At 36.3% G+C, this 15,914-nt stretch overlaps 1 pseudogene; it reads left to right on the top strand.

Moving 5' to 3' along the window:
* The first annotated feature begins 364 nt into the window (after nt 1-364).
* Nucleotides 365-1,119, top strand: LOC122738900 (annotated as a pseudogene).
* Nucleotides 1,120-15,914: the final 14,795 nt, after the last annotated feature.

Below are 15,914 nucleotides of genomic sequence, written 5' to 3'. Positions count from 1 at the left end.
TTATTACATCAACTTAGTTGATAAAGCAGTGACAGGGTTTGAGAGGATTGATCCAATTTTGAAAGAAGTTCTACTGGGGGAAAAATGCTATCAAGCAGAATCACATGCTACAGAGAAATCTTTTGTGAAAGTCAATCAATGAAGGAAACTTCATTGTTGTCTTATTTCAAGAAATTGCCAGAGCTACCCTGACTTTCATCAAACACCACCCTCATCAGTCAGCAGACGTCAAGATCAAGGCAAGACCCTCCACCAGCAAAACTATTTTGAGTCACTGAAGGCTCAGATGATGGATAGGATTTTTTTTTTTTTGGTAGCAAAAAAGTACTTTTAATTAATACTTAAAAAAAACATACTACTCGAATCCTGCCCGCTCCCGCTCCCGCTCCCGCTCCCGCTCCCGCTCCCGCTCCCACTCCCGCCTGCACCTACTGCCCGAACCCTGTCCAAGACTGAGGAAGCCAAGCGACCTGCTGGCCGTGGGACCCTGGAGAACTTCGTGAGGAACAGTCAGGTGCTGCGGCGGGCCACGCCATACACAGGCGAGCTGAAAGGGTAAAACAAGGAAATCTGGCATTGTCTGTACTCCTCCACCCTTTCAGGCCCGGCAGCTAACTGGCTTAACCCGAAGTGACGACATCCAGAGCTTGTTCTTGCTTTGATGGTGCTGATGAAGTAGATGCTGACCTCAATCTCATCAAAGGTGCTGGAGGCTGCCTAACCCAGGAGAAGATTGTAGCCGGCTATGCCAAATGTTTCATCGTTATTGCTGATTATAGGAAGGATTCAAAGAAACTTGGCGACCACTGGGTGAAGGGAATTCCCACTGAAGTCATCCCGGAGGCATATGTGCCCCTGACCAGGGCCCTGTCCCGGATGTTTGGCAGAGTGGCTGAGCTGCACATGGCTGAGCGCAAGGCAGGCCCTGTGGGGACGGACAATGGAAACTTTCTGCTGGACTGGAAGTTTGACCGCGTGCATAAATGGAGTGAAGTGAACACAGTCATCAAAATGATACCAGGAGTCGTGGACACGGGTCTCTTTATCAACATGGCTGAAAGAGTCTACTTTGGCATGGAAGATGGCTCCGTCACCACGAGGGAGAGGCTGTCTCACTGACCGAGGCGCCACGGGTCGCCAAGCAGAGAAGCCTGAGAACCTTTGCCTTAACGTTCTTGCCCCAGGACTGCGGGTTGAAGAGTGGGGATCTCCTGAAATGTTGCCGAATGCTAGTTCTTTCTTTTTTTTTTTTAAGGAAATAGAGGAGCATATATATATATATATATATATATATATATATATATATATTTCTATCTAAAAACACTCACTTTTTTAAAGAAAAGACAAAAACAACTTTGATTTCATGTTTTATATGAAATACTACCAAAAAACAAACAAGCAAACCAACAAACCTAGTTTTTTGAGTCCTTGACTTGAGGCTACTGATTTTTTTTTTTTTTGCAGGGCAACGAGGGTTAAGTGACTTGCCCAGGGTCACACAGCTAGTAAGTGTCAAGTGTCTGAGGCTGGATTTGAACTCAGGTCCTCCTGAATCCAAGGCCAGTACTTTATCCACTGCACCACCTAGCTGCCCCCTAGGCTACTGATTTTTTATTAAGTTTCTGAGTGTTTACTTTGCTAGAGAATCCCAAAATGTGAACCACAGTGCTAGCCCAGTCCTTAAAGGACTGGGGCCAGCAGCCCCTGATGCCTTAATGGAACCATTGACGATCTTCATGCCTTCATTCTTGGTTTCTTGGTTTGTTTTTGAGTTCACATTTTAATAGCTCACAATACAGATCAAGCCTGTGCAGAGCCGACTGAAGCCCTTGGCAGTGACCTTCATGGATGAGCTATTTTGATCTCAGTACTTATCACCCCTCGGCCAAGGTCAGGCCACTCCCCCTCCAGACTGGGAGGCACAGGAAGGACTTTGCCAGCACAGCTCTCATAGTGCTGGGATATACCTATTATAAGGGGGATTTGTTTTCTGTTGTCGACTTTTTTTTGGATTCTTTGTTTTCCTTGCTCACCCTACAATTCATTGCTTGCACAGTTGGGTATCAGATGTATCATCTTTGTGTTCTGTGTGTGTTGAAAGAAAACAACTCAGTGCCACTTCAAAACAAACAAACAAACCATACTACTATCACATACTTAATAGACTAAAATATAGTGTAGACATAACTTTTATATGCACTTGGAAACCAAAAGCTTTGTGTGACCTGCTTTATTGGGGTGGTCTGCATCACAAGGTATGCCTGTTGCTGTTGTTGTTTATCCTTCATTCTTTCTTTCTTTCTTTTTTTTTTTTTTTTTGGTGGGGCAATGAGGATTAAGTAATTTGGTCAGGATCACACAGCTAATAAGTGTCAAGTGTCTGGGTCCAGATTTGAATTTAGGTCCCACTGAATCCAGGGCAACTGCTCTATCCACTGCTCCAGAGCTAAAATTGTCCATTGTATTTGACATGGATCTTGTTGTCTTCATTTGCATTACATCCATAGTATTGTTCTTTTGACTCTAATATCATCACCTTGTTCATACAAGTTTTCCAAGGTTTTTCTGAATTCTTTATTTAAGCATCTTTACTTACAATGCAGTAATATTCCATAATATTCATACATTGGAGTTTATTCATTTATTAACCTGTCCTTGAGCACATGATTCAATGACAACCTTTTAGTTTTAGGTTTTGTTTTGTTTTGTTTTACAAAGCATACAAAAGTTTATACAAAGTTTTATACATTTTATACAAAGGTTTTTTTTTTTTACTTTGTATATTTTGGCACATATGGGATATTTCTTTATATCACTGACATCCTTGTGACAAAAACCCAGTAATAGGATTGCTGAAGCAGTATGAATAATTAAATAACCTTTCTCTTCACAATTTGAAATAGTTTTTCAAACTGATTGAACATATATACAGCTCTTCTCTGAGACTTTCCTTGCAACTGTTATGGGCTTACTTATTCCTTCTTGGGGTGGGAAGGGATCCTTAGATATGTAATCCTTTTTGTACTAGTCAATGTTTTCTTTGATTTTTTCATCTCTTTAACTTCAGTTCCTGAATTGGGGCCTTGTGCCAGGACCAGGTTTTACCCTCTGCTTTTCTTTTGTTGGGAAGTGGCTGGCAGTTCCAGGGCTTGCCCTTGTTAATATGAATATATGGATTACCTGGATTTGATGGCAGTACCTTACTATCTAAATGGATTTTATGATACCCTTTTGCTAAAACTTCAGGCTAAACCCAGATAGCTAGAAGATAAGTCCCTATTTACTAACTTCTCTCCCCAAGAGAGTAAACAAATCAAAATGCCCCCTTTGACTAAACTTCAACTGAGTCCCCATTCACTATCTTCTTTCCCCCAAATAGTAAATAGACCTTAGTGTTCTCCTTAGCAAATATCTAGACACCCTTGTCCTTGGTAAACTCTTACTATGTTTTTAAGCTACCTGTTATAGTATTTGCTTTAGGTTGATTTGTATCATGCTAATAAAACTGACATCACCTTGTAACCAGTGAGCAAAGAAAACCTTATATACCCTCAGAAAGAGGGAGTCCTTGAGCTTCTCTCTTAGGAGGGCAGACTCCCCATATGGTCATGTGTTATATATTTCTTCTTGGGACAAAATATTAAATAGATATTATGTTTTTCCTATCCATTCTCTGATCTGGTTTTTGTAAGGTAACTACTTCTGGTAAGAAAGGCAGAAATAGCCTTCTCTGATCTGAGTGAACAAATTGTAGGAGATATTATTGATATCTCTGACCTGTTTATTATCTTGTAGGAGGATGGGTATGAAAACTATATTTAATATTCAATGCCCTGGATCATATGGGTTCCTCACTGATCTTCACTTTCTAATGCTAGCCCCTCCTGGATCTTTCAGGTTCAGAGTGTTCAATCTTTAGGGCTCTCTCTGGTGTCTCAGAACAGTGTTAGGTACTTCAAAGGTGTTGGGATATCCCATACTGAATTCTACCCCATTGTTGTTTATTGCCTGCTATGTTACTTCTCTCAGAGCTTCCAGAATTCTTGCTCTGTGGCTTCTTGATTACCCTAGAACTTTACCAGGGGAGTCCTTGACTCTTTATTCTTCCAGACAGAGAGGCTATTAGTGTCTCTGGACTGTCTCTGGTCATGCTGAGAGGCTACCCTGTTTCAGAGATCCCCTTTCCTATTTCCCTCAGTTTTCTGGCTAATCTTCTGTTCAGTTTGAGATGGAAGAAATCACTTGATATGGTTTTACATTGTATTCCTTGGTCATTATTTGATCTGGTTTGAACTTTAGGGTTTTGATGGAGAAGGTATGGGGAACTAAACTAGCTTTCTCCTGTTCAAGTAGCCATTTTTGGCCAGAAATCTAATACATAGCTCTACCAATAGTAAATTAGTGTACCTGTCTTCCCACGGCTCCTCCATCATTGATTTTTCCCAACTTCTACCATCTTTGACTATTTGATAGATATGAGAAGGAAGCTCAGATTTTCATTTCTCTGAATATGGCAATTTTTGACGCATTTTCCTAAGGTTCTTGATAGTTTGCATTTCTTCTCTAGAGAATTATTTGTTTATTTTCTTTGAGCAGTTGTCTGCTGGAAGAGAAGCTATTAGTCTTATACATTTGTGTCAATTTTCTACCAGTCTTGGATGTCAGATTTTGTTTTAAAGGATACTTGATACAATGATTTGTTTTTCATAATCTGATGTATTCTTTCAATATTCACTTAAAATGGTTTTAAGCCCCATGAGCATATGTCATTTTAAAATATAGTAAATTTAAAAGGATATTAACTAGGACTCGCTATTAACCAGCACTTACATATATCTTCATTACAAGGGGAATTCATGTTCAGAATAAATGCCCTGAGGCTAAGTAAGATTCTCAAGTGTCCTCTGATCATCTAAGAGAGCTTAAATGTTCAGTATATTTGTATTTTAAATGTATTTTATTGTATTCATTTTCTTTAAAAATTGGTAATCCGTATATATGCTAGTTCTTTATTAAGCAAAATATTTAATTAAGTGGAATAGTGGAAAATAGATAATTTGCTTTACATATATTTAAATAGCCTATATTTGTGGGATTTAGAACCCCTTTTAAGTGAATCCTTTTTATTCTCTAAAATTCACCTTCTATTCTAAGTAACATAAACCTTAGAATGGTGATGATTTTTCATGTATGATAGAACTTTTATTCATTCAACAAGCTTTTATTAAGTGCCTACTTATGTTAGGTGCCAGGGACACACAAATGAAAAGCAAACAGTCCTTGTCCTTATGGAGTTTATTTTCTATGATTATTCTGCTTTAAAAAAATAAAGGGAGATGTTGTTTCTCCTTATGGCTTTACCTTTTAGAAAAGTACCAATCACGAATAAATATTATTGGATTCCTAAAGCCATTTGCTGATGTCAGGAACCAGTAGGATAGCTTTAGGAGAGCATCATCCAGATCTCTTGTAGTGCACTGATGGTCAGAAGCCTTAACGAGGGCTCATAACTGACTGTCCATGCTCCAGGGCACCCTGGGTGTCCATGTTTGAGTCACAACTGCTTTGTTGACTGAGAAGAACACGTTTTTTCCTCCTGTCAGCACTGCAGGACTGATGTACTGTAGCTGGGGAAGACGGAGCTGCCTTCTGTTCTGCCTCATGGATCAACACAACTGCCAAGTTGGCTTCTGATTCCAGAGGCTTTGTAGTTGGGCATGATGTATGGAGCAGAAACAATGAAACCATAGTTTTTAGCAACTGACTTGTAGTTGAAGGGAGGTGTGTGTGTGTGTGTGTGTGTGTGTGTGTGTGTGTGTGTGTGTGTGTGTGTGTGTGTGTGTGAAAGAGAAAGAGACAGAGAGACAGAGACAGAAAGAGAGAGAAGGCAAAGGGGGAGGAGAAGGGAGGCAGAAAGAGAAAGAGAGGGGAAAGGGAAAAGGAGAGGTGAAGGAGGGGGGAGGAAAAGAGACAGAGGAGACGCATAAAGAGAAAGACGGAAGGAAGAAAGGAAGGAAAGAAGGAAGGAAGGAGGGAGGGAGAGAAGGAGGGAAGAAAGGAAGGAGGGAGAGAAGGAGGGAAGAAACAAAGGAGGGAGGAAGGAAGGGAGGGAGGAAAGGAAGGAAGGAGGGAGGGAAAGAAGGAGAAAGCAAGAAAGAGAACAAACTCTACCTTCCCTTTTCTCTTCCCTTCCTCCCTACGTCCCTTCCTCTCCTTTTTGTGTTAGCTTTCCCTCTCTCAAAATCAAATTGTACACTTGTTAGTTTGGGCTAAAATCATTGCAAATAGCCATGAACTTTAATAGTGATTTTCAATAGCCTAGATTCAGAAACAACCATTAGAATAAACCACAACAGATTGCAATATGAATTGCATAGGAGGTGACATTGAATGGTTCCAAGGAGACAGGGAACAGAAAATGAAGTGGTTAACAGGAAAAGGGAACTTCCCTCATGTGACTAGATTACAGAGAATCAGAAGGGAGAGAAGTAGTGGGATTAACTTAAGTAGACTGCAACCATGATTTGTTGGTTTAGTATAATCTTTTCTTCTCTATAACTTAGTGCTATCCAGTCTTGTCTCTGGCCATCTCCAGTCATGTTCTTTGTTGCCACGAGGTCTGAATTCCTCTTGCTTTTCCTGCTGTCTCAGAAGTAATAACCAGCTACCCTTGTTCTCTGCTGACTCTTAAAAGGAGTGTGGGGGAACAGCATGGCTCATAGTCTTCCTCTTACATCTCAGTCCCATACAAGACTTCTTAGTAGAATGAAGCCCTTAAATTTTTAAGAATTTTGAGTAATACCTGTGCATCATCATTCTTGATCCTCTGAGTCTCCATTGTAATGTCTTCAGGGAGAGATTACATAGAATATGGATGGAAATAAATTGAGTGAAACACCTTAATATCCCCTATTTACATGCATCTGCTAGAATTCCAAGGTAAAATATAAATCTTTATTTTAAGTGTGTACAATTTGCTAGGTCCTGGAAACAGAAAGGCAACACATATAATATAGGCCTTATTCAAATTTGATCACTACATTTTTGGATATCCCCATATGACTTTGATTTTTTGTTTTAAGTTATTTTATTTTCCAATAAATATGAATGTATTTGCTTTTTCTCTCTCTCATCACCACCATGGGGGTAGGACTGGGTAGGAAAGGAAAACAAAATCCTTGTAACAAATAGGTATAGTCAAATAAACAGATTCCTATATTGGCCACAGCTAAACAGATATTTCTCAACTTCCACCCTTAGTACATTATCTCTATGTCAGGAGGTGAGTAACATGCTTTATTATTAGTCTTATATAATCATAGTTGGTTCTTTCCTTGTTCAAAGAAAAAGGACCCATATTTTCACAAGTATAAATAACAGTTCTTTTTGTAATAGGAAAGAACTGGAAATCAAAGGGATGCTTGTCATTTGGCTGAACAAATTATAGCACAGGAAAATAATAGATATCACTCTATAGTAAGATGATAAAAGGTTTCAGAGAAACTTTGGAAGAGTTGTAGATTTCTGAGTTTATATGAACTGGGGCAGAGTGAAAAGAGTCAAGTCAGAGAACAATTTACATAATAATAACAAATGAAAAAGGCAAGTCACTTTGAAAGATCAGGTCCTTTCTAATTTTAGATGTATTAGTTTTCTTTTTAAAAAATAATCATTTTATGTAATCAAAATTGTTCATTTTATCTTCTTTGATCTTCACTATCACTTATTTGGTCAAGAACTGTTCCCCATCCACAAATCTGAAAGGTGTTTTATTTTCTTTACTCCTCTAACTTAGTGTATAAATCAGGTATCATTTCTCTTGCTATGTGGTGTATGATATTGGCTTGTACTTAATTTTTGCCTGACTGTTTTCCAATTCTCCCACCAGTTCTTATACAATAGTGTGATATTATTTCTGTAGCTGTTGTCTTTGGATTTATCCAATACTAGGCCGTTATGCTTCTTTGCTTCTACATGTTCCATGCCTAATCTTTGCCACTGATTAATCACTCTAATCCTTCCCTAATATAAAATCATTTTGAAGAATATAATTTTGTAATACATTTTGATATCGGATACTGCTAGCTCCCTTTCCTTAATTTTTCCCCAATATTTCCTTTGATATTTTTTAACCTTTCTTCCTTTTGATGAATTATTTTTTCAACATTTATAAAGCAATCCTTTGGTAGTGTGACTGGTATAGCATTGAAGAAATAAATTAATTTAAGTATTGTCATTTAAAAAAATATGGGTTTGGCTTACCCATAAAGAATGAATATTTCTTCAATTATTAAATTTATTAATTTTATTTCTTTATTTCCATTTTTACTGATTCATTCCTTCTGTGTGTCTTGATAGGTAAACTGCCAAGTATTTTAGACAAAATGTAGTTAGTTTAAATAGAATTTCTTCATTTCTTCTTGGTGAGGTTAGTTGGCAATATATAGAAAGTCTACTCTTTATGTGGATTTATTTTATACCCTGAAATTTTGCTGAAGTTTTCATTTCAATTATTTTTGTTGAATTTCTAGGGTCTTCTAAGCAAACCATCTCATCACCTTGAAAAGTGATAATTTTGTATCCTCTTTATCTATTATTATTCCTGCAGTTTCTTTCCTTGCCTTACTTATTGCTTTAGCTAGCATTTTTAGAACAATGTTACATATTAATGGTGATTGTACTTTTGATCTTATTAGAAAGGTCTCTAAAGTATCTCCATCATAATAGCTCTTGTTCTTAGACAGATATTACTTATTATATAAAGGAAGGTTAATTTATTCTGATATTTTCTGTTTTGAAAAGAAATTAATGTTGTTTTTCTCAAAACATTTTTTGGAGGAACATCTGATATATCATGTGATTTTTGTTGCTCTCATTATAGTCTATTTTACTCATACTTATCCTAATATTGAACCCATTTTGAATTCCTTATATAAATTTAACTTGAGCATATTATAAAATCTTTTTGTATATTGATGTTTATTTGCTAATGTTTTATTTTTTAAATTTGCCTCAGTGTCTATTAGGGATATTCATCAAATGTGTTCTCTGCTTAGATTGTCCTATTTTGGGTATTGAGACCATATTTGTAACAGAAATTGATAAAACTTCTACTCTCCTTTTCCCCCAAAGAGTTTGTGTAATGTGATAATTAACTGTCCTTCGAATATTTGATAGGATTTACTTATAAACCCATATGGTTTTGTTTCACCCTCTTCTGGGAGTTCATTTGTGCTTTGTTAAATTTGTATTTCTGAAATTTAATTATTTATGTTCTCTCTTTCTTATTCTGTTTATCTGAGCATTTCAATTTGTTTTTGCAAATATTCATCCATTTTATTTGTGATTAGCACATGATTGGGCAAAATATTTTCTAATAATTTCCTGTATTTCTTTTTCATTTCTTATGAAACCCTTTTATCAGTTTTGATAGTAGTATTTTGATTTTCCTCTTTTGTAAAAAAAATAAAATTAACTGACATCTATCTATTTTATTTTTTAATCCCAGTTTATAGTCTGCTTTATTTTTTCAATTTTGTTCATCTATAATTTTCAGAATATCTATTTTGGTGTATTTGGGTTAAAAAAAGTTGTTGATTTTCAATTTTTTTTTATTTGCATGCCCTGTTCTTTGATTTGTACTTTCTCACTTTTTTGTTGTTGATGAAACTGTTGAGTGATACAAAGTTTCCCCTAATAACTGCTTTGGCTGTATTTCCGAAATTTTTGATATGTTGCCTTATTGTTTTTATTTCTTTAGTGGGGCAATGGGGGTTGTTTTTATTGCCTTTATTGAAATCATCTATTGCTTCCATGTTTTTCTCTCTGACCCACCAATTCTTTAGGATTAAGTTATTTAGTCTGCAATTAAGGTTTTGTTCTTTCTTTGATGACCCTTTATTAAATATATTTTATATTTTACTGAGTAATATGTGTTTTAAATTCATTAACATAAGCAATTTTATAATGGTGCCAGACACAGCTGTGACATTTCCATATTTTTATTTCATTCAATAATCACTAAAATTCTATATGGTCCATTATTTTATTTTTTTTTAAATTAAATTTATCTAGGTCTGAAAGGGGTACAGGGAGGATTTCTGTTACTTTATAGTTTTACTATTTCTTCTTATAATTCCTTTAGACTTTCCTGTAAACATTTAGATATTATGTTATTTAGGAAAAATATGCTAAGTATAGATGTTAATTCATTGTCTGTGGAACCTCTCTGTATAATGTAGTTTCCCTATTTATCTCTTTGGTTTTTGTTTTGTTTTGTTTTTGTTTTTGTTTTTGTGGTGGTGGGTTTTTTTTGCTGGGCAATGAGAGTTAAGTGACTTGCCCAAGGTCACACAGCTAGTAAGTGTCAAGTGTCTGAGGCCAAATTTGAACTTGGATCCTCCTGAATCCAGGACCAGTGCTTTATCCACTGTGCCACCTAGCTGCCCCCTATCTCTTTGGAGAGATAAATAAAATACAATATAAATAAATCTTTTATTTTTGCTCTTGTCTGTTATCATGAGTGTGTCTGTTGAAGCATAATATATTTGCTCCAGACTCTCATTTAAACTCTAAGTAAGTCTTTATATTTCAAGTGTTTCTTTAAGCAGCTTACTACTGAATTCTGCTTTTTATCCATTCTGCTAACATCTTTCATTTTATTGAGGTATTTCCCATTCACATTCATGTTTATTAATTATTTCCCTGTTACTTATTCTCTTATTTTTTTCTCTTTTTCATCTTTAAAAAGAAGGGTGTGATAAGATAGGAGCGTCATCAGCACAAAGGCCTTGAGCTTGATGCACTCTGCTTCTTTTCCTCTTACCCTTTCTTCTTTTTCCCTTAACCAAATCCCAAACATAGATTTTTATATATTTTTTCTTTTCTTTAAGCTTTTCTTTCAGATTGTCTTTCTGAAATTGTTTTGCTTAGCACTAATCCCTCCCTCAATATGCCTTCTCTTATTTCCTCTTCTTCCCTCTCCCTCTTTCCTCCTGTTTTCCTTTTATGTTAAATATATTTCATCACCCAAACATCTGTGTCTTTTATACTCTTCTTTCATCAGTTTGACAGAAAATGAAGTCCAAGTGACATGTACATCCTCTACTGATTTCTCCTTGTTTGTAGACTTTTCCTCTTGTCTACCCTAGGTATATCAGAAAATAAGTTGTCCGCTCCCTTATCTTTCCATATGTATTCATATTTTCTCACTCTTTTTTTCTTTTAAGATATTAAAATATAATCTGTCAGCCAAGTAGAAGACAGGCTTGATTCTCTGACTCCTCTTTGGTTACTTAGCTGTAGGCCTCAGATCAGACTGAGGGATGAATCTCAGACCTTATTTAAAGGTCATTGACATACAGCTATGGTTATCTTTTATTCTTGCTCCTTGGTCTGCACATAGCCTCAAGCTTGTGACTACTCTTTGCCCTGGTATACTGATATAGGTCTAGGTCTGTCCCAAGGTTTGGGTCTCCTTCTCAGCCCACACTGGATAGGAAACCTAGCACTGAGTTCTGAGAGACGGAGCTGTCAATTCTTTCTTTCTCTTCTCTTTTAATTTTTGTGGGGCCCTGGGTAAGTCAAGTCCTATCTCTGACATATTCTGGCCATGTGGCCATGGTCAAGTTACTTAACCTCTCAGTGCTCCCAGGCAGTTCTTTATGACTGAGTTACAAATTAACTAATGATTTGCGTCTTCCAGGAGAGAGTCAGGGTAGGAGAGTGGTCTACAAAATTCAAGCATCTCTCCATTGGCCCTGCTTCTGATCCCTTCTCCCCACTAGACCTCCAGAGATCATGTTCCTTTGGGTGGGTAAGGAGTAATGATGAGGTTTGTTAATTTACTCAACTCTGAGACTCAGCCCTGGGGCTTAGCTATCTTTTTTGGGGAGTGAGTGAAAATTTACATTAACTCACTATCTCTAACGGGTCTAAAGCCATACCTTATGCCCAATCTAGTCATCCACCATAACATAGTTTAAATTAACTTGGGTATCTTGCTATGTGCCCTGCTACAATACAGATCCCCCCATACTTCTAAATTTAGACCTTTTATTCTTATTCTGAGAGCATAATCAAATCACTGTTACTATTGCTTTGTTGCTACTAGTGAAGACATGATAATCTATTGTCTTTGTCTTAATTTATAATCCCTGTGACTATTTGGACCACAACTCCTTTCCCTGTGCACCAATTGACCATATATGTTCTATCTTCATTAGAATGTGGGACCCTTGAGGGAAAGATCTATCTCACTTTTGTATTACAATCATAGTTGCAATATATAGTTACATAGGCACCTAATAAATGTGTATTGATTGATTGATCAGCCAGTGTAAGACATAGGTTGAGGCTTTTTCTACAGTAACTGAATCACATATCCAGACCAATGTCTTCACCTAAAAGGCATGCAAAACTTTATGCTATGTAGTAATTATTAAAAATCCAAAAAAATAAAGTACTCCCTGCCTTCGTGAAGTTTATATTTTGTTAGTCCTCATGTTTCTGTAGGAGGTAATATAATTGTGGTACAGATCTGCTGTGTAAAGACCTCAAAGTGAAAACATCACTCTTCAGCAGGTCTTTGGGCAAATCTTTTAACTTCCTTAAGATTCAATATCCTAGTTTGTAAAAAGAGAACAATAATGTTTGCAAATGCCTCTGCCAAAAGTGATTGTGAAGAAAATTCTTTATACAGTATAAAATTCTGTGAAAATGAAAATTCCTCTTATCTTTATTAGGTTTATCACATCCAAGAAGGATGACTGTACACTACTATGCAAATCGAAGCATAATGTTATGGGGGAAAAGGGGATGGGGGATCAGAAGAGCTGGATTCAAATTCCAGTGTGACCCTGGGGAAGCCAATTTCTTTTCTCTATCTATAAAAGGAAGAGGATGAACTGGATGATTCCTAAGGACCATGGAACCTTTCATCCTGACACATAGCTGAAAGTTCCATGTGTTGTCTCCTTGATTAGAATGTGAGCCCCTTGAGAATAGAAACTACCTTATTTTTCACAAAGGAAGCCATAAAGATCCATTCATTTATTCATTCATTTGTTCATTTTATGATCTCTTGGGTCCTATCCAGTTCTAAAGCCTACTTTACTGTAATTAGTAAGCTATCCTTATGTTCAAAGTTAAGCCACTGGCTTTCATTTACATTTGTAATCCTTCAGGTTTTGTGAACTAAAAGGCTTGGTGAGGTTATAGGGTCACTAGACTCTCCTATTGGACAGCTAAATTTTTGTCTGACTAATCTGAAAGAGCTCTTCTACCTGCCCTCCATATGTGTTATGTACGCTTTTCCCACTGAAAATAGATCTGACCCAAAGATTCAAGCTTTTGAGACAAGAACTTGCTATTTGATAAAATTTGCTAGGAATACTGGAAAGCAGATTGGCACAAAATAGGTGAAGACCACCATATCACACCATAGACCAAGATAAGGTAAGAATAGGTACATAATTTATACACAAAATATGATATAATAAGCAAATTAGGGGAGAATGGAAAATTTTACCTTTTGAGTCTTTGAATAAAGGAAGAATTTATGACTAAAAAAGATAGAGAGGCTCATGGGAAATGAAATGGATAATTTAATTACATTAAATTAAAAACATTTTGCACAAACAACACCAGTGCAGCCAAGATTAGAAAGAAATCTGGAAACTGGGGGGAGGGGATTATAGCAAGTTTCAGCAAGTTTCTCTGATAAAGAAATAATTTCTCAAATATATAGGGAACTAAACCAAATTTATTTTTAAAAAAAAGCCATTCCATAGTTAATAAGTGGTCAAAGGATATGAATAAGCAGTTTTCAGAAGAAGAAATCAAAGATCTTTATCGACATGAAAAAATGCTCTAAATCACTATTGATTTTGTTGTTGTTGTTTAGTTGTGTCTGACTGTTCATTACTACAATTGGTGTTTTCTTGGCAGAGTTACTGGAGTGGCTTTCCATTTCTTTTCCCAGTTGATTTTATAGATGAAGAACTTATGTGACTTACCCAGGGCCACGCAACTAGTAAGTACTGAGACCAGATTTGCACTCAGAAAGATGTATCTTCCTGACTTCAGGGCCATCACTCTATCCTTTGTGCCACCTTGCTATTTATTAGAAAAATTCAAAGTGAAACAACTTTGAGGTATCACCTCATACCTATCATGACAGAATAAGAAAATGATAAATGTTGGAGGTGATGTGGGAAAATTGGGATGCTAATGCATTGTTGTAAGATTTGTAAACTGGTCCAACCATTCTGGAGAACAAATTGGAACTATGCCCAAAGGGTTATAAAACTGTGCATAGCCTTCTATCTAGCAATACCACTACTGAATCTGTATCCCCAAGTGATCAAAGAAAAGGGAAAAGAACTTTTATGTACAATAATATTTATAGAAACTATTTTTGTGGTGGAAAAGAATTCGAAATTGAGAGGATTTCCATCAATTGGGGAATAGCTGAAGAAGCTTTGGTATATGTTTGCAATGGTATAGTATACACCTATAAGAAATGATGAGCAAAATGCTTTCGGAAAAACCTTATAAGACTTATATAATATGATACAGAGTGAAGTGAGCAGAACCAGAAAAACATTGTATAGTAATAGCAATATTTTATGGTGATCAACTTTGAGTTACTGATCAATGCAATTATCTAAATCAATTCCAAAGGACTTATAATGAAAAATGTTATCTATCTCTGGTAGGGTGGAGTGGAGTGGGATAACTGATGGAATCTGAGTGCAGATTGGAGCATATTTTTTCACTTTCTTTATTTTCCTTTTATTTTACAACATGTCTAATATGAAAATATGTTTTGCATGATTTCACATGTATAATTGACATCATATTTCTTGCCTCCTCAATGGGTGGGGGAGGGGCATAAGGAAGGGAAAAATTCAGAACTCAAAATTTTTCTTCAAAAATTAATTTTAAATAGTTTCAAAGAACTCATGATGGAAAATGCTCTCCAAATGCAGGGAAAAAAAGAACTGTTCAATATAGATGCAGATTGAACCATACTATTTCTACCTTTTTTGTTTTTCTTTTCTGAGCTTTTTCCCTTTTGCTCTAATTCTTCTTTTACAACATGACTAATGCAGAAATCTGTTTGATGTGATTGTACATATATAACCTATATCAGATTGCTTGATGTCTTGGGGAGAGGGGAAGGAGGGGAGGGAGGGAGAAAAATTTGGAACAAGAAATCTTATAAAAGCAAATGTTGAAAACAATTTCTACATGTAACTGGAAAATAATAAAATACTTTTATGATAAAAATTAATGTTAAGCATAAATAATAAATTAATTTTAAAAAGAACATGGAACCCCAAACTATAAATAAAAAGTTTATTATAAAAATTAATTATTTTCTAAAAAAGAATAGCACTGAAAAATATACCCCAAGGAAGCTATTGACAATAAGAACGTTCCATATATATCAAAATATTTATATCAGCACTTTTTCTCATGGCAAAGAATAGAAACAAAGTATATATATATAAATCAATAGAATATCATTGTAGTAGGCTTCCGCCAGTCACAGAAGACCATGGATCAGCGCCTTGAAAAGCCACAGGCCACAGTGTGGCTGTGCAGTCCAATACAGGAGCCGCAGCTCCTGCCGCAACAAGGACATCAGAAAACTGCGCTCTCTGTTGCCCATGGGTTTCTGCATCTCATTTGTTTTTCTTCCTCCAGAAATTGGAGGCCCACCTCAGCTGTGTGCTAACTGCTCCTGAACTCCATCGGGCGCGGTCCTTGGCAGTCCTTGGTAGTCCTGGGCGGTCATTGTACTATAAGAAATAATATGCATCATGAATGCAAGTGAAGCGAGGAAAGACTTATTTGAACTCAAGCAAAATAGAGTGGAGCCAAGAAAACAATATACCATAAAAAACTTA

The sequence above is a fragment of the Dromiciops gliroides genome, chromosome 2 (genome assembly GCF_019393635.1).
Source record: "Dromiciops gliroides isolate mDroGli1 chromosome 2, mDroGli1.pri, whole genome shotgun sequence".
Classification (NCBI taxonomy): Eukaryota; Metazoa; Chordata; class Mammalia; order Microbiotheria; family Microbiotheriidae; genus Dromiciops; species Dromiciops gliroides.
Note: the sequence above shows the minus strand (reverse complement) of the source record. Positions and strands in the feature narration are given on the sequence as shown.